The following is a 19,277-nucleotide window of genomic DNA, read 5'->3' as shown; positions in this document are numbered from 1 at the left end:
AAGCTGCCAGCACGGAAAGCTGTAGCTGGCTTTCACTGTCCCTTGGAACTGCATTCGCTGGTAGACAGACATTCGCGTTCTGCAAAAGCTTTGGTTCGTAATGGGGCAACACTGTGTATTTCTCTCTCGGAGAGCCCGGCTGCCAAATTCGAAACGTCCAGCGATTGCGCCCACAGGAAAGCTGCCAGCACGGAAAGCTGTAGCTGGTTTTCACTGTCCCTTGGAACTGCATTCGCTGGTAGACGGACATTCGTGTTCTGCAAAAGCTTTCGTTCGTAATGAGGCAACACTGTGTATTTCTCTCTGGGAGAGCCCGGCTGCCAAATTCGAAACGTCCAGCGATTGCGCCCACAGGAAAGCTGCCAGCACGGAAAGCTGTAGCTGGTTTTCACTGTCCCTTGGAACTGCATTCGCTGGTAGACGGACATTCGTGTTCTGCAAAAGCTTTCGTTCGTAATGAGGCAACACTGTGTATTTCTCTCTCGCAGAGCCCGGCTTCCAAATTCGAAACGTCCAGCGATTGCGCCCACAGGAAAGCTGCCAGCCCGGAAAGCTGTAGCTGGTTTTCACTGTCCCTTGGAACTGCATTCGCTGGTAGACAGACATTCGCGTTCTGCAAAAGCTTTGTTTCGTAATGGGGCAACACTGTGTATTTCTCTCTCGCAGAGCCCGGCTGCCAAATTCAAACGTCCAGCGATTGCGCCCACAGGAAAGCTGCCAGCACGGAAAGCTGTAGCTGGTTTTCACTGTCCCTTGGAACTGCATTCGCTGGTAGACAGACATTCGCGTTCTGCAACAGCTTTCGTTCGTAAAGGGGCAACACTGTGTATTTCTCTCTCGGAGAGCCCGGCTGCCAAATTCGAAACGTCCAGCGATTGCGCCCACAGGAAAGCTGCCAGCACGGAAAGCTGTAGCTGGTTTTCACTGTCCCTTGGAACTGCATTCGCTGGTAGACAGACATTCGCGTTCTGCAACAGCTTTCGTTCGTAAAGGGGCAACACTGTGTATTTCTCTCTCGGAGAGCCCGGCTGCCAAATTCGAAACGTCCAGCGATTGCGCCCACAGGAAAGCTGCCAGCACGGAAAGCTGTAGCTGGTTTTCACTGTCCCTTGGAACTGCATTCGCTGCTACACAGACCTTCGCGTTCTGCAAAAGCTTTCGTTCGTAATGGGGCAACACTGTGTATTTCTCTCTCGGAGATCCCGGCTGCCAAATTCGAAACGTCCAGCGATTGCGCCCACAGGAAAGCTGCCAGCACGGAAAGCTGTATCTGGTTTTCACTGTCCCTTGGAACTGCATTCGCTGCTACACAGACATTCGCGTTCTGCAACAGCTTTCGTTCGTATAGGGGCAACACTGTGTATTTCTCTCTCGGAGAGCCCGGCTGCCAAATTCGAAACGTCCAGCGATTGCGCCCACAGGAAAGCTGCCAGCACGGAAAGCTGTAGCTGGTTTTCACTGTACCTTGGAACTGCATTCGCTGGTAGACAGACATTCGCGTTCTGCAACAGCTTTCGTTCGTAAAGGGGCAACACTGTGTATTTCTCTCTCGCAGATTCCGGCTGCCAAATTCAAACGTCCAGCGATTGCGCCCACAGGAAAGCTGCCAGCACGGAAAGCTGTAGCTGGTTTTCACTGTCCCTTGGAACTGCATTCGCTGCTACACAGACATTCGCGTTCTGCAACAGCTTTCGTTCGTAAAGGGGCAACACTGTGTATTTCTCTCTCGTGGAGCCCGGCTGCCAAATTCGAAACGTCCAGCGATTGCGCCCACAGGAAAGCTCCCAGCACGGAAAGCTGTAGCTGGTTTTCACTGTCCCTTGGAACTGCATTCGCTGCTACACAGACATTCGCGTTCTGCAAAAGCTTTGGTTGGTAATGGGGCAAAACTGTGTATTTCTCTCTCGGACATCCCGGCTGCCAAATTTGAAACGTCCAGCGATTGCGCCCACAGGAAAGCTGCCAGCACGGAAAGCTGTATCTGGTTTTCACTGTCCCTTGGAACTGCATTCGCTGCTACACAGACATTCGCGTTCTGCAACAGCTTTCGTTCGTAAAGGGGCAACACTGTGTATTTCTCTCTCGGAGAGCCCGGCTGCCAAATTCGAAACGTCCAGCGATTGCGCCCACAGGAAAGCTGCCAGCACGGAAAGCTGTAGCTGGTTTTCACTGTCCCTTGGAACTGCATTCGCTGCTACACAGACATTCGCGTTCTGCAACAGCTTTCGTTCGTAAAGAGGCAACACTGTGTATTTCTCTCTCGGAGAGCCCGGCTGCCAAATTCGAAACGTCCAGCGATTGCGCCCACAGGAAAGCTGCCAGCACGGAAAGCTGTAGCTGGTTTTCACTGTCCCTTGGAACTGCATTCGCTGGTAGACAGACATTCGCGTTCTGCAACAGCTTTCGTTCGTAAAGGGGCAACACTGTGTATTTCTCTCTCGCAGAGCCCGGCTGCCAAATTCGAAACGTCCAGCGATTGCGCCCACAGGAAAGCTGCCAGCACGGAAAGCTGTAGCTGGTTTTCACTGTCCCTTGGAACTGCATTCGCTGGTAGACAGACATTCGCGTTCTGCAAAAGCTTTGGTTCGTAATGGGGCAACACTGTGTATTTCTCTCTCGTGGAGTCCGGCTGCCAAATTCAAACGTCCAGCGATTGCGCCCACAGGAAAGCTGCCAGCACGGAAAGCTGTAGCTGGCTTTCACTGTCCCTTGGAAATGCATTCGCTGGTAGACAGACATTCGCGTTCTGCAAAAGCTTTGGTTCGTAATGGGGCAACACTGTGTATTTCTCTCTCGGAGAGCCCGGCTGCCAAATTCGAAACGTCCAGCGATTGCGCCCACAGGAAAGCTGCCAGCACGGAAAGCTGTAGCTGGCTTTCACTGTCCCTTGGAACTGCATTCGCTGCTACACAGACATTCGCGTTCTGCAACAGCTTTCGTTCGTAAAGGGGCAACACTGTGTATTTCTCTCTCGGAGAGCCCGGCTGCCAAATTCGAAACGTCCAGCGATTGCGCCCACAGGAAAGCTGCCAGCACGGAAAGCTGTAGCTGGTTTTCACTGTCCCTTGGAACTGCATTCGCTGGTAGACGGACATTCGTGTTCTGCAAAAGCTTTCGTTCGTTATGAGGCAACACTGTGTATTTCTCTCTCGGAGAGCCCAGCTTCCAAACTCGAAACGTCCAGCGATTGCGCCCACAGGAAAGCTGCCAGCCCGGAAAGCTGTAGCTGGTTTTCACTGTCCCTTGGAACTGCATTCGCTGGTAGACAGACATTCGCGTTCTGCAAAAGCTTTGTTTCGTAATGGGGCAACACTGTGTATTTCTCTCTCGCAGAGCCCGGCTGCCAAATTCGAAACGTCCAGCGATTGCGCCCACAGGAAAGCTGCCAGCACGGAAAGCTGTAGCTGGTTTTCACTGTCCCTTGGAACTGCATTCGCTGCTACACAGACATTCGCGTTCTGCAAAAGCTTTGGTTCGTAATGGGGCAACACTGTGTATTTCTCTCTCGTGGAGTCCGGCTGCCAAATTCAAACGTCCAGCGATTGCGCCCACAGGAAAGCTGCCAGCACGGAAAGCTGTAGCTGGTTTTCACTGTCCCTTGGAACTGCATTCGCTGGTAGACAGACATTCGCTTTCTGCAACAGCTTTCGTTCGTAAAGGGGCAACACTGTGTATTTTTCTCTCGGAGAGCCCGGCTGCCAAATTCGAAACGTCCAGCGATTGCGCCCACAGGAAAGCTGCCAGCACGGAAAGCTGTAGCTGGTTTTCACTGTCCCTTGGAACTGCATTCGCTGGTAGACAGACATTCGCGTTCTGCAACAGCTTTCGTTCGTAAAGGGGCAACACTGTGTATTTCTCTCTCGGAGAGCCCGGCTGCCAAATTCGAAACGTCCAGCGATTGCGCCCACAGGAAAGCTGCCAGCACGGAAAGCTGTATCTGGTTTTCACTGTCCCTTGGAACTGCATTCGCTGCTACACAGACATTCGCGTTCTGCAACAGCTTTCGTTCGTATAGGGGCAACACTGTGTATTTCTCTCTCGGAGAGCCCGGCTGCCAAATTCGAAACGTCCAGCGATTGCGCCCACAGGAAAGCTGCCAGCACGGAAAGCTGTAGCTGGTTTTCACTGTCCCTTGGAACTGCATTCGCTGGTAGACAGACATTCGCGTTCTGCAACAGCTTTCGTTCGTAAAGGGGCAACACTGTGTATTTCTCTCTCGCAGATTCCGGCTGCCAAATTCAAACGTCCAGCGATTGCGCCCACAGGAAAGCTGCCAGCACGGAAAGCTGTAGCTGGTTTTCACTGTCCCTTGGAACTGCATTCGCTGGTAGACAGACATTCGCTTTCTGCAACAGCTTTCGTTCGTAAAGGGGCAACACTGTGTATTTTTCTCTCGGAGAGCCCGGCTGCCAAATTCGAAACGTCCAGCGATTGCGCCCACAGGAAAGCTGCCAGCACGGAAAGCTGTAGCTGGTTTTCACTGTCCCTTGGAACTGCATTCGCTGGTAGACAGACATTCGCGTTCTGCAACAGCTTTCGTTCGTAAAGGGGCAACACTGTGTATTTCTCTCTCGGAGAGCCCGGCTGCCAAATTCGAAACGTCCAGCGATTGCGCCCACAGGAAAGCTGCCAGCACGGAAAGCTGTATCTGGTTTTCACTGTCCCTTGGAACTGCATTCGCTGCTACACAGACATTCGCGTTCTGCAACAGCTTTCGTTCGTATAGGGGCAACACTGTGTATTTCTCTCTCGGAGAGCCCGGCTGCCAAATTCGAAACGTCCAGCGATTGCGCCCACAGGAAAGCTGCCAGCACGGAAAGCTGTAGCTGGTTTTCACTGTCCCTTGGAACTGCATTCGCTGCTACACAGACATTCGCGTTCTGCAACAGCTTTCGTTCGTAAAGGGGCAACACTGTGTATTTCTCTCTCGTGGAGCCCGGCTGCCAAATTCGAAACGTCCAGCGATTGCGCCCACAGGAAAGCTGCCAGCACGGAAAGCTGTAGCTGGTTTTCACTGTCCCTTGGAACTGCATTCGCTGCTACACAGACATTCGCGTTCTGCAAAAGCTTTGGTTGGTAATGGGGCAACACTGTGTATTTCTCTCTCGGACATCCCGGCTGCCAAATTTGAAACGTCCAGCGATTGCGCCCACAGGAAAGCTCCCAGCACGGAAAGCTGTAGCTGGTTTTCACTGTCCCTTGGAACTGCATTCGCTGCTACACAGACATTCGCGTTCTGCAACAGCTTTCGTTCGTAAAGAGGCAACACTGTGTATTTCTCTCTCGGAGAGCCCGGCTGCCAAATTCGAAACGTCCAGCGATTGCGCCCACAGGAAAGCTGCCAGCACGGAAAGCTGTAGCTGGTTTTCACTGTCCCTTGGAACTGCATTCGCTGGTAGACAGACATTCGCGTTCTGCAACAGCTTTCGTTCGTAAAGGGGCAACACTGTGTATTTCTCTCTGGGAGAGCCCGGCTGCCAAATTCGAAACGTCCAGCGATTGCGCCCACAGGAAAGCTGCCAGCACGGAAAGCTGTAGCTGGTTTTCACTGTCCCTTGGAACTGCATTCGCTGGTAGACAGACATTCGCGTTCTGCAAAAGCTTTGGTTCGTAATGGGGCAACACTGTGTATTTCTCTCTCGTGGAGTCCGGCTGCCAAATTCAAACGTCCAGCGATTGCGCCCACAGGAAAGCTGCCAGCACGGAAAGCTGTAGCTGGCTTTCACTGTCCCTTGGAACTGCATTCGCTGGTAGACAGACATTCGCGTTCTGCAAAAGCTTTGGTTGGTAATGGGGCAACACTGTGTATTTCTCTCTCGGAGAGCCCGGCTGCCAAATTCGAAACGTCCAGCGATTGCGCCCACAGGAAAGCTGCCAGCACGGAAAGCTGTAGCTGGTTTTCACTGTCCCTTGGAACTGCATTCGCTGGTAGACGGACATTCGTGTTGTGCAAAAGCTTTCGTTCGTAATGAGGCAACACTGTGTATTTCTCTCTCGGAGAGCGCGGCTTCCAAATTCGAAACGTCCAGCGATTGCGCCCACAGGAAAGCTGCCAGCACGGAAAGCTGTAGCTGGTTTTCACTGTCCCTTGGAACTGCATTCGCTGGTAGACGGACATTCGTGTTCTGCAAAAGCTTTCGTTCGTAATGAGGCAACACTGTGTATTTCTCTCTCGCAGAGCCCGGCTTCCAAATTCGAAACGTCCAGCGATTGCGCCCACAGGAAAGCTGCCAGCCCGGAAAGCTGTAGCTGGTTTTCACTGTCCCTTGGAACTGCATTCGCTGGTAGACAGACATTCGCGTTCTGCAAAAGCTTTGTTTCGTAATGGGGCAACACTGTGTATTTCTCTCTCGCAGAGCCCGGCTGCCAAATTCGAAACGTCCAGCGATTGCGCCCACAGGAAAGCTGCCAGCACGGAAAGCTGTAGCTGGTTTTCACTGTCCCTTGGAACTGCATTCGCTGCTACACAGACATTCGCGTTCTGCAAAAGCTTTGGTTCGTAATGGGGCAACACTGTGTATTTCTCTCTCGTGGAGTCCGGCTGCCAAATTCAAACGTCCAGCGATTGCGCCCACAGGAAAGCTGCCAGCACGGAAAGCTGTAGCTGGTTTTCACTGTCCCTTGGAACTGCATTCGCTGGTAGACAGACATTCGCGTTCTGCAACAGCTTTCGTTCGTAAAGGGGCAACACTGTGTATTTCTCTCTCGGAGAGCCCGGCTGCCAAATTCGAAACGTCCAGCGATTGCGCCCACAGGAAAGCTGCCAGCACGGAAAGCTGTAGCTGGTTTTCACTGTCCCTTGGAACTGCATTCGCTGGTAGACAGACATTCGCGTTCTGCAACAGCTTTCGTTCGTAAAGGGGCAACACTGTGTATTTCTCTCTCGCAGAGCCCGGCTGCCAAATTCGAAACGTCCAGCGATTGCGCCCACAGGAAAGCTGCCAGCACGGAAAGCTGTAGCTGGTTTTCACTGTCCCTTGGAACTGCATTCGCTGGTAGACAGACATTCGCGTTCTGCAACAGCTTTCGTTCGTAAAGGGGCAACACTGTGTATTTCTCTCTCGCAGAGCCCGGCTGCCAAATTCGAAACGTCCAGCGATTGCGCCCACAGGAAAGCTCCCAGCACGGAAAGCTCTAGCTGGTTTTCACTGTCCCTTGGAACTGCATTCGCTGGTAGACAGACATTCGCGTTCTGCAACAGCTTTCGTTCGTAAAGGGGCAACACTGTGTATTTCTCTCTCGCAGAGTCCGGCTGCCAAATTCAAACGTCCAGCGATTGCGCCCACAGGAAAGCTCCCAGCACGGAAAGCTGTAGCTGGTTTTCACTGTCCCTTGGAACTGCATTCGCTGGTAGACAGACATTCGCGTTCTGCAACAGCTTTGGTTCGTAATGGGGCAACACTGTGTATTTCTCTCTCAGAGAGCCCGGCTGCCAAATTCGAAACGTCCAGCGATTGCGCCCACAGGAAATCTCCCAGCACGGAAAGCTGTAGCTGGTTTTCACTGTCCCTTGGAACTGCATTCCCTGCTACACAGACATTCGTGTTCTGCAAAAGCTTTCGTTCGTAATGAGGCAACACTGTGTATTTCTCTCTGGGAGAGCCCGGCTGCCAAATTCGAAACGTCCAGCGATTGCGCCCACAGGAAAGCTGCCAGCACGGAAAGCTGTAGCTGGTTTTCACTGTCCCTTGGAACTGCATTCGCTGGTAGACAGACATTCGCGTTCTGCAAAAGCTTTGTTTCGTAAAGGGGCAACACTGTGTATTTCTCTCTCGGAGAGCCCGGCTGCCAAATTCGAAACGTCCAGCGATTGTGCCCACAGGAAAGCAGCCAGCACGGAAAGCTGTATCTGGTTTTCACTGTCCCTTGGAACTGCATTCGCTGCTACACAGACATTCGCGTTCTGCAACAGCTTTCGTTCGTAAAGGGGCAACACTGTGTATTTCTCTCTCGGAGAGCCCGGCTGCCAAATTCGAAACGTCCAGCGATTGCGCCCCCAGGAAAGCTGCCAGCACGGAAAGCTGTAGCTGGTTTTCACTGTCCCTTGGAACTGCATTCGCTGGTAGACGGACATTCGTGTTCTGCAAAAGCTTTCGTTCGTAATGAGGCAACACTGTGTATTTCTCTCTCGGAGAGCCCGGCTGCCAAATTCGAAACGTCCAGCGATTGCGCCCACAGGAAAGCTGCCAGCACGGAAAGCTGTAGCTGGTTTTCACTGTCCCTTGGAACTGCATTCGCTGGTAGACAGACATTCGCGTTCTGCAAAAGCTTTGGTTGGTAATGGGGCAACACTGTGTATTTCTCTCTCGGAGATCCCGGCTGCCAAATTCGAAACGTCCAGCGATTGCGCCCACAGGAAAGCTGCCAGCACGGAAAGCTGTAGCTGGTTTTCACTGTCCCTTGGAACTGCATTCGCTGCTACACAGACATTCGCGTTCTGCAACAGCTTTCGTTCGTAAAGGGGCAACACTGTGTATTTCTCTCTCGTGCAGCCCGGCTGCCAAATTCGAAAAGTCCAGCGATTGCGCCCACAGGAAAGCTACCAGCACGGAAAGCTGTAGCTGGTTTTCACTGTCCCTTGGAACTGCATTCGCTGCTACACAGACATCCGCGTTCTGCAACAGCTTTCGTTCGTAAAGGGGCAACACTGTGTATTTCTCTCTCGGAGAGCCCGGCTGCCAAATTCGAAACGTCCAGCGATTGCGCCCACAGGAAAGCTGCCAGCACGGAAAGCTGTAGCTGGTTTTCACTGTCCCTTGGAACTGCATTCGCTGGTAGACAGACATTCGCGTTCTGCAAAAGCTTTGGTTCGTAATGGGGCAACACTGTGTATTTCTCTCTCGGAGAGTCCGGCTGCCAAATTCAAACGTCCAGCGATTGCGCCCACAGGAAAGCTGCCAGCACGGAAAGCTGTAGCTGGTTTTCACTGTCCCTTGGAACTGCATTCGCTGGTAGACAGACATTCGCGTTCTGCAACAGCTTTCGTTCGTAAAGGGGCAACACTGTGTATTTCTCTCTCGGAGAGCCCGGCTGCCAAATTCGAAACGTCCAGCGATTGCGCCCACAGGAAAGCTGCCAGCATGGAAAGCTGTAGCTGGTTTTCACTGTCCCTTGGAACTGCATTCGCTGCTACACAGACATTCGCGTTCTGCAAAAGCTTTGGTTGGTAATGGGGCAACACTGTGTATTTCTCTCTCGTGGAGCCCGGCTGCCAAATTTGAAACGTCCAGCGATTGCGCCCACAGGAAAGCTGCCAGCACGGAAAGCTGTATCTGGTTTTCACTGTCCCTTGGAACTGCATTCGCTGCTACACAGACATTCGCGTTCTGCAAAAGCTTTCGTTCGTAAAGGGGCAACACTGTGTATTTCTCTCTCGGAGAGCCCGGCTGCCAAATTCGAAACGTCCAGCGATTGCGCCCACAGGAAAGCTCCCAGCACGGAAAGCTGTAGCTGGTTTTCACTGTCCCTTGGAACTGCATTCGCTGGTAGACGGACATTCGTGTTCTGCAAAAGTTTTCGTTCGTAATGAGGCAACACTGTGTATTTCTCTCTCGGAGAGCCCGGCTGCCAAATTCGAAACATCCAGCGATTGCGCCCACAGGAAAGCTGCCAGCACGGAAAGCTGTAGCTGGTTTTCACTGTCCCTTGGAACTGCATTCGCTGCTACACAGACATTCGCGTTCTGCAACAGCTTTCGTTCGTAAAGGGGCAACACTGTGTATTTCTCTCTGGGAGAGCCCGGCTGCCAAATTCGAAACGTCCAGCGATTGCGCCCACAGGAAAGCTGCCAGCACGGAAAGCTGTAGCTGGTTTTCACTGTCCCTTGGAACTGCATTCGCTGGTAGACAGACATTCGCGTTCTGCAAAAGCTTTGGTTCGTAATGGGGCAACACTGTGTATTTCTCTCTCGTGGAGTCCGGCTGCCAAATTCAAACGTCCAGCGATTGCGCCCGCAGGAAAGCTGCCAGCACGGAAAGCTGTAGCTGGCTTTCACTGTCCCTTGGAACTGCATTCGCTGGTAGACAGACATTCGCGTTCTGCAAAAGCTTTGGTTCGTAATGGGGCAACACTGTGTATTTCTCTCTCGGAGAGCCCGGCTGCCAAATTCAAAACGTCCAGCGATTGCGCCCACAGGAAAGCTGCCAGCACGGAAAGCTGTAGCTGGCTTTCACTGTCCCTTGGAACTGCATTCGCTGCTACACAGACATTCGCGTTCTGCAACAGCTTTCGTTCGTAAAGGGGCAACACTGTGTATTTCTCTCTCGGAGAGCCCGGCTGCCAAATTCGAAACGTCCAGCGATTGCGCCCACAGGAAAGCTGCCAGCACGGAAAGCTGTAGCTGGTTTTCACTGTCCCTTGGAACTGCATTCGCTGGTAGACGGACATTCGTGTTGTGCAAAAGCTTTCGTTCGTAATGAGGCAACACTGTGTATTTCTCTCTCGGAGAGCGCGGCTTCCAAATTCGAAACGTCCAGCGATTGCGCCCACAGGAAAGCTGCCAGCACGGAAAGCTGTAGCTGGTTTTCACTGTCCCTTGGAACTGCATTCGCTGGTAGACGGACATTCGTGTTCTGCAAAAGCTTTCGTTCGTAATGAGGCAACACTGTGTATTTCTCTCTCGCAGAGCCCGGCTTCCAAATTCGAAACGTCCAGCGATTGCGCCCACAGGAAAGCTGCCAGCCCGGAAAGCTGTAGCTGGTTTTCACTGTCCCTTGGAACTGCATTCGCTGGTAGACAGACATTCGCGTTCTGCAAAAGCTTTGTTTCGTAATGGGGCAACACTGTGTATTTCTCTCTCGCAGAGCCCGGCTGCCAAATTCGAAACGTCCAGCGATTGCGCCCACAGGAAAGCTGCCAGCACGGAAAGCTGTAGCTGGTTTTCACTGTCCCTTGGAACTGCATTCGCTGCTACACAGACATTCGCGTTCTGCAAAAGCTTTGGTTCGTAATGGGGCAACACTGTGTATTTCTCTCTCGTGGAGTCCGGCTGCCAAATTCAAACGTCCAGCGATTGCGCCCACAGGAAAGCTGCCAGCACGGAAAGCTGTAGCTGGTTTTCACTGTCCCTTGGAACTGCATTCGCTGGTAGACAGACATTCGCGTTCTGCAACAGCTTTCGTTCGTAAAGGGGCAACACTGTGTATTTCTCTCTCGGAGAGCCCGGCTGCCAAATTCGAAACGTCCAGCGATTGCGCCCACAGGAAAGCTGCCAGCACGGAAAGCTGTAGCTGGTTTTCACTGTCCCTTGGAACTGCATTCGCTGGTAGACAGACATTCGCGTTCTGCAACAGCTTTCGTTCGTAAAGGGGCAACACTGTGTATTTCTCTCTCGCAGAGCCCGGCTGCCAAATTCGAAACGTCCAGCGATTGCGCCCACAGGAAAGCTGCCAGCACGGAAAGCTGTAGCTGGTTTTCACTGTCCCTTGGAACTGCATTCGCTGGTAGACAGACATTCGCGTTCTGCAACAGCTTTCGTTCGTAAAGGGGCAACACTGTGTATTTCTCTCTCGCAGAGTCCGGCTGCCAAATTCAAACGTCCAGCGATTGCGCCCACAGGAAAGCTCCCAGCACGGAAAGCTGTAGCTGGTTTTCACTGTCCCTTGGAACTGCATTCGCTGGTAGACGGACATTCGTGTTCTGCAACAGCTTTGGTTCGTAATGGGGCAACACTGTGTATTTCTCTCTCAGAGAGCCCGGCTGCCAAATTCGAAACGTCCAGCGATTGCGCCCACAGGAAATCTCCCAGCACGGAAAGCTGTAGCTGGTTTTCACTGTCCCTTGGAACTGCATTCCCTGCTACACAGACATTCGTGTTCTGCAAAAGCTTTCGTTCGTAATGAGGCAACACTGTGTATTTCTCTCTGGGAGAGCCCGGCTGCCAAATTCGAAACGTCCAGCGATTGCGCCCACAGGAAAGCTGCCAGCACGGAAAGCTGTAGCTGGTTTTCACTGTCCCTTGGAACTGCATTCGCTGGTAGACAGACATTCGCGTTCTGCAAAAGCTTTGTTTCGTAAAGGGGCAACACTGTGTATTTCTCTCTCGGAGAGCCCGGCTGCCAAATTCGAAACGTCCAGCGATTATGCCCACAGGAAAGCAGCCAGCACGGAAAGCTGTATCTGGTTTTCACTGTCCCTTGGAACTGCATTCGCTGCTACACAGACATTCGCGTTCTGCAACAGCTTTCGTTCGTAAAGGGGCAACACTGTGTATTTCTCTCTCGGAGAGCCCGGCTGCCAAATTCGAAACGTCCAGCGATTGCGCCCCCAGGAAAGCTGCCAGCACGGAAAGCTGTAGCTGGTTTTCACTGTCCCTTGGAACTGCATTCGCTGGTAGACGGACATTCGTGTTCTGCAAAAGCTTTCGTTCGTAATGAGGCAACACTGTGTATTTCTCTCTCGGAGAGCCCGGCTGCCAAATTCGAAACGTCCAGCGATTGCGCCCACAGGAAAGCTGCCAGCACGGAAAGCTGTAGCTGGTTTTCACTGTCCCTTGGAACTGCATTCGCTGGTAGACAGACATTCGCGTTCTGCAAAAGCTTTGGTTCGTAATGGGGCAACACTGTGTATTTCTCTCTCGGAGAGCCCGGCTGCCAAATTCAAAACGTCCAGCGATTGCGCCCACAGGAAAGCTGCCAGCACGGAAAGCTGTAGCTGGCTTTCACTGTCCCTTGGAACTGCATTCGCTGCTACACAGACATTCGCGTTCTGCAACAGCTTTCGTTCGTAAAGGGGCAACACTGTGTATTTCTCTCTCGGAGAGCCCGGCTGCCAAATTCGAAACGTCCAGCGATTGCGCCCACAGGAAAGCTGCCAGCACGGAAAGCTGTAGCTGGTTTTCACTGTCCCTTGGAACTGCATTCGCTGGTAGACGGACATTCGTGTTGTGCAAAAGCTTTCGTTCGTAATGAGGCAACACTGTGTATTTCTCTCTCGGAGAGCGCGGCTTCCAAATTCGAAACGTCCAGCGATTGCGCCCACAGGAAAGCTGCCAGCACGGAAAGCTGTAGCTGGTTTTCACTGTCCCTTGGAACTGCATTCGCTGGTAGACGGACATTCGTGTTCTGCAAAAGCTTTCGTTCGTAATGAGGCAACACTGTGTATTTCTCTCTCGCAGAGCCCGGCTTCCAAATTCGAAACGTCCAGCGATTGCGCCCACAGGAAAGCTGCCAGCCCGGAAAGCTGTAGCTGGTTTTCACTGTCCCTTGGAACTGCATTCGCTGGTAGACAGACATTCGCGTTCTGCAAAAGCTTTGTTTCGTAATGGGGCAACACTGTGTATTTCTCTCTCGCAGAGCCCGGCTGCCAAATTCGAAACGTCCAGCGATTGCGCCCACAGGAAAGCTGCCAGCACGGAAAGCTGTAGCTGGTTTTCACTGTCCCTTGGAACTGCATTCGCTGCTACACAGACATTCGCGTTCTGCAAAAGCTTTGGTTCGTAATGGGGCAACACTGTGTATTTCTCTCTCGTGGAGTCCGGCTGCCAAATTCAAACGTCCAGCGATTGCGCCCACAGGAAAGCTGCCAGCACGGAAAGCTGTAGCTGGTTTTCACTGTCCCTTGGAACTGCATTCGCTGGTAGACAGACATTCGCGTTCTGCAACAGCTTTCGTTCGTAAAGGGGCAACACTGTGTATTTCTCTCTCGGAGAGCCCGGCTGCCAAATTCGAAACGTCCAGCGATTGCGCCCACAGGAAAGCTGCCAGCACGGAAAGCTGTAGCTGGTTTTCACTGTCCCTTGGAACTGCATTCGCTGGTAGACAGACATTCGCGTTCTGCAACAGCTTTCGTTCGTAAAGGGGCAACACTGTGTATTTCTCTCTCGCAGAGCCCGGCTGCCAAATTCGAAACGTCCAGCGATTGCGCCCACAGGAAAGCTGCCAGCACGGAAAGCTGTAGCTGGTTTTCACTGTCCCTTGGAACTGCATTCGCTGGTAGACAGACATTCGCGTTCTGCAACAGCTTTCGTTCGTAAAGGGGCAACACTGTGTATTTCTCTCTCGCAGAGTCCGGCTGCCAAATTCAAACGTCCAGCGATTGCGCCCACAGGAAAGCTCCCAGCACGGAAAGCTGTAGCTGGTTTTCACTGTCCCTTGGAACTGCATTCGCTGGTAGACGGACATTCGTGTTCTGCAACAGCTTTGGTTCGTAATGGGGCAACACTGTGTATTTCTCTCTCAGAGAGCCCGGCTGCCAAATTCGAAACGTCCAGCGATTGCGCCCACAGGAAATCTCCCAGCACGGAAAGCTGTAGCTGGTTTTCACTGTCCCTTGGAACTGCATTCCCTGCTACACAGACATTCGTGTTCTGCAAAAGCTTTCGTTCGTAATGAGGCAACACTGTGTATTTCTCTCTGGGAGAGCCCGGCTGCCAAATTCGAAACGTCCAGCGATTGCGCCCACAGGAAAGCTGCCAGCACGGAAAGCTGTAGCTGGTTTTCACTGTCCCTTGGAACTGCATTCGCTGGTAGACAGACATTCGCGTTCTGCAAAAGCTTTGTTTCGTAAAGGGGCAACACTGTGTATTTCTCTCTCGGAGAGCCCGGCTGCCAAATTCGAAACGTCCAGCGATTATGCCCACAGGAAAGCAGCCAGCACGGAAAGCTGTATCTGGTTTTCACTGTCCCTTGGAACTGCATTCGCTGCTACACAGACATTCGCGTTCTGCAACAGCTTTCGTTCGTAAAGGGGCAACACTGTGTATTTCTCTCTCGGAGAGCCCGGCTGCCAAATTCGAAACGTCCAGCGATTGCGCCCCCAGGAAAGCTGCCAGCACGGAAAGCTGTAGCTGGTTTTCACTGTCCCTTGGAACTGCATTCGCTGGTAGACGGACATTCGTGTTCTGCAAAAGCTTTCGTTCGTAATGAGGCAACACTGTGTATTTCTCTCTCGGAGAGCCCGGCTGCCAAATTCGAAACGTCCAGCGATTGCGCCCACAGGAAAGCTGCCAGCACGGAAAGCTGTAGCTGGTTTTCACTGTCCCTTGGAACTGCATTCGCTGGTAGACAGACATTCGCGTTCTGCAAAAGCTTTGGTTGGTAATGGGGCAACACTGTGTATTTCTCTCTCGGAGATCCCGGCTGCCAAATTCGAAACGTCCAGCGATTGCGCCCACAGGAAAGCTGCCAGCACGGAAAGCTGTAGCTGGTTTTCACTGTCCCTTGGAACTGCATTCGCTGCTACACAGACATTCGCGTTCTGCAACAGCTTTCGTTCGTAAAGGGGCAACACTGTGTATTTCTCTCTCGTGCAGACCGGCTGCCAAATTCGAAAAGTCCAGCGATTGCGCCCACAGGAAAGCTACCAGCACGGAAAGCTGTAGCTGGTTTTCACTGTCCCTTGGAACTGCATTCGCTGCTACACAGACATCCGCGTTCTGCAACAGCTTTCGTTCGTAAAGGGGCAACACTGTGTATTTCTCTCTCGGAGAGCCCGGCTGCCAAATTCGAAACGTCCAGCGATTGCGCCCACAGGAAAGCTGCCAGCACGGAAAGCTGTAGCTGGTTTTCACTGTCCCTTGGAACTGCATTCGCTGGTAGACGGACATTCGTGTTCTGCAAAAGCTTTCGTTCGTAATGAGGCAACACTGTGTATTTCTCTCTCGGAGAGCCCGGCTGCCAAATTCGAAACGTCCAGCGATTGCGCCCACAGGAAAGCTGCCAGCACGGAAAGCTGTAGCTGGTTTTCACTGTCCCTTGGAACTGCATTCGCTGGTAGACAGACATTCGCGTTCTGCAAAAGCTTTGGTTCGTAATGGGGCAACACTGTGTATTTCTCTCTCGGAGAGCCCGGCTGCCAAATTCAAACGTCCAGCGATTGCGCCCACAGGAAAGCTGCCAGCACGGAAAGCTGTAGCTGGTTTTCACTGTCCCTTGGAACTGCATTCGCTGGTAGACAGACATTCGCGTTCTGCAACAGCTTTCGTTCGTAAAGGGGCAACACTGTGTATTTCTCTCTCGGAGAGCCCGGCTGCCAAATTCGAAACGTCCAGCGATTGCGCCCACAGGAAAGCTGCCAGCACGGAAAGCTGTAGCTGGTTTTCACTGTCCCTTGGAACTGCATTCGCTGCTACACAGACATTCGCGTTCTGCAAAAGCTTTGGTTGGTAATGGGGCAACACTGTGTATTTCTCTCTCGGACATCCCGGCTGCCAAATTTGAAACGTCCAGCGATTGCGCCCACAGGAAAGCTGCCAGCACGGAAAGCTGTATCTGGTTTTCACTGTCCCTTGGAACTGCATTCGCTGCTACACAGACATTCGCGTTCTGCAAAAGCTTTCGTTCGTAAAGGGGCAACACTGTGTATTTCTCTCTCGGAGAGCCCGGCTGCCAAATTCGAAACGTCCAGCGATTGCGCCCACAGGAAAGCTCCCAGCACGGAAAGCTGTAGCTGGTTTTCACTGTCCCTTGGAACTGCATTCGCTGGTAGACGGACATTCGTGTTCTGCAAAAGTTTTCGTTCGTAATGAGGCAACACTGTGTATTTCTCTCTGGGAGAGCCCGGCTGCCAAATTCGAAACGTCCAGCGATTGCGCCCACAGGAAAGCTGCCAGCACGGAAATCTGTAGCTGGTTTTCACTGTCCCTTGGAACTGCATTCGCTGGTAGACAGACATTCGCGTTCTGCAACAGCTTTCGTTCGTAAAGGGGCAACACTGTGTATTTCTCTCTCGGAGAGCCCGGCTGCCAAATTCGAAACGTCCAGCGATTGCGCCCACAGGAAAGCTCCCAGCACGGAAAGCTGTAGCTGGTTTTCACTGTCCCTTGGAACTGCATTCGCTGGTAGACAGACATTCGCGTTCTGCAAAAGCTTTGTTTCGTAATGGGGCAACACTGTGTATTTCTCTCTCGGAGAGCCCGGCTGCCAAATTCGAAACGTCCAGCGATTGCGCCCACAGGAAAGCTCCCAGCACGGAAAGCTGTAGCTGGTTTTCACTGTCCCTTGGAACTGCATTCGCTGGTAGACAGACATTCGCGTTCTGCAACAGCTTTCGTTCGTAAAGGGGCAACACTGTGTATTTCTCTCTCGGAGAGCCCGGCTGCCAAATTCGAAACGTCCAGCGATTGCGCCCACAGGAAAGCTGCCAGCACGGAAAGCTGTAGCTGGTTTTCACTGTCCCTTGGAACTGCATTCGCTGGTAGACAGACATTCGCGTTCTGCAAAAGCTTTCGTACGTAAAGGGGCAACACTGTGTATTTCTCTCTCGGAGAGCCCGGCTGCCAAATTCGAAACGTCCAGCGATTGCGCCCACAGGAAAGCTGCCAGCACGGAAAGCTGTAGCTGGTTTTCACTGTCCCTTGGAACTGCATTCGCTGGTAGACAGACATTCGCGTTCTGCAACAGCTTTCGTTCGTAAAGGGGCAACACTGTGTATTTCTCTCTCGCAGAGTCCGGCTGCCAAATTCAAACGTCCAGCGATTGCGCCCACAGGAAAGCTCCCAGCACGGAAAGCTGTAGCTGGTTTTCACTGTCCCTTGGAACTGCATTCGCTGGTAGACAGACATTCGCGTTCTGCAAAAGCTTTGGTTCGTAATGGGGCAACACTGTGTATTTCTCTCTCAGAGAGCCCGGCTGCCAAATTCGAAACGTCCAGCGATTGCGCCCACAGGAAAGCTCCCAGCACGGAAAGCTGTAGCTGGTTTTCACTGTCCCTTGGAACTGCATTCCCTGCTACACAGACATTCGTGTTCTGCAAAAGTTTTCGTTCGTTATGAGGCAACACTGTGTATTTCTCTCTCGGAGAGCCCGGCTGCCAAATTCGAAACGTCCAGCGATTGCGCCCACAGGAAAGCTGCCAGCACGGAAAGCTGTAGCTGGTTTTCACTGTCCCTTGGAACTGCATTCGCTGGTAGACAGACATTCGCGTTCTGCAAAAGCTTTGTTTCGTAAAGGGGCAACACTGTGTATTTCTCTCTCGGAGAGCCCGGCTGCCAAATTCGAAACGTCCAGCGATTGTGCCCACAGGAAAGCAGCCAGCACGGAAAGCTGTATCTGGTTTTCACTGTCCCTTGGAACTGCATTCGCTGCTACACAGACATTCGCGTTCTGCAACAGCTTTCGTTCGTAAAGGGGCAACACTGTGTATTTCTCTCTCGCAGAGCCCGGCTGCCAAATTCGAAACGTCCAGCGATTGCGCCCACAGGAAAGCTCCCAGCACGGAAAGCTGTAGCTGGTTTTCACTGTCCCTTGGAACTGCATTCGCTGGTAGACGGACATTCGTGTTCTGCAAAAGCTTTCGTTCGTAATGAGGCAACACTGTGTATTTCTCTCTCGGAGAGCCCGGCTGCCAAATTCGAAACGTCCAGCGATTGCGCCCACAGGAAAGCTGCCAGCACGGAAAGCTGTAGCTGGTTTTCACTGTCCCTTGGAACTGCATTCGCTGGTAGACAGACATTCGCGTTCTGCAAAAGCTTTGGTTGGTAATGGGGCAACACTGTGTATTTCTCTCTCGGACATCCCGGCTGCCAAATTTGAAACGTCCAGCGATTGCGCCCACAGGAAAGCTGCCAGCACGGAAAGCTGTATCTGGTTTTCACTGTCCCTTGGAACTGCATTCGCTGCTACACAGACATTCGCGTTCTGCAAAAGCTTTCGTTCGTAAAGGGGCAACACTGTGTATTTCTCTCTCGGAGAGCCCGGCTGCCAAATTCGAAACGTCCAGCGATTGCGCCCACAGGAAAGCTCCCAGCACGGAAAGCTGTAGCTGGTTTTCACTGTCCCTTGGAACTGCATTCGCTGGTAGACGGACATTCGTGTTCTGCAAAAGTTTTCGTTCGTAATGAGGCAACACTGTGTATTTCTCTCTGGGAGAGCCCGGCTGCCAAATTCGAAACGTCCAGCGATTGCGCCCACAGGAAAGCTGCCAGCACGGAAATCTGTAGCTGGTTTTCACTGTCCCTTGGAACTGCATTCGCTGGTAGACAGACATTCGCGTTCTGCAACAGCTTTCGTTCGTAAAGGGGCAACACTGTGTATTTCTCTCTCGGAGAGCCCGGCTGCCAAATTCGAAACGTCCAGCGATTGCGCCCACAGGAAAGCTCCCAGCACGGAAAGCTGTAGCTGGTTTTCACTGTCCCTTGGAACTGCATTCGCTGGTAGACAGACATTCGCGTTCTGCAAAAGCTTTGTTTCGTAATGGGGCAACACTGTGTATTTCTCTCTCGGAGAGCCCGGCTGCCAAATTCGAAACGTCCAGCGATTGCGCCCACAGGAAAGCTCCCAGCACGGAAAGCTGTAGCTGGTTTTCACTGTCCCTTGGAACTGCATTCGCTGGTAGACAGA

Source organism: Mycteria americana, unplaced genomic scaffold (assembly GCF_035582795.1).
Source record: "Mycteria americana isolate JAX WOST 10 ecotype Jacksonville Zoo and Gardens unplaced genomic scaffold, USCA_MyAme_1.0 Scaffold_51, whole genome shotgun sequence".
Taxonomy (NCBI): Eukaryota; Metazoa; Chordata; class Aves; order Ciconiiformes; family Ciconiidae; genus Mycteria; species Mycteria americana.
Note: the sequence above shows the minus strand (reverse complement) of the source record.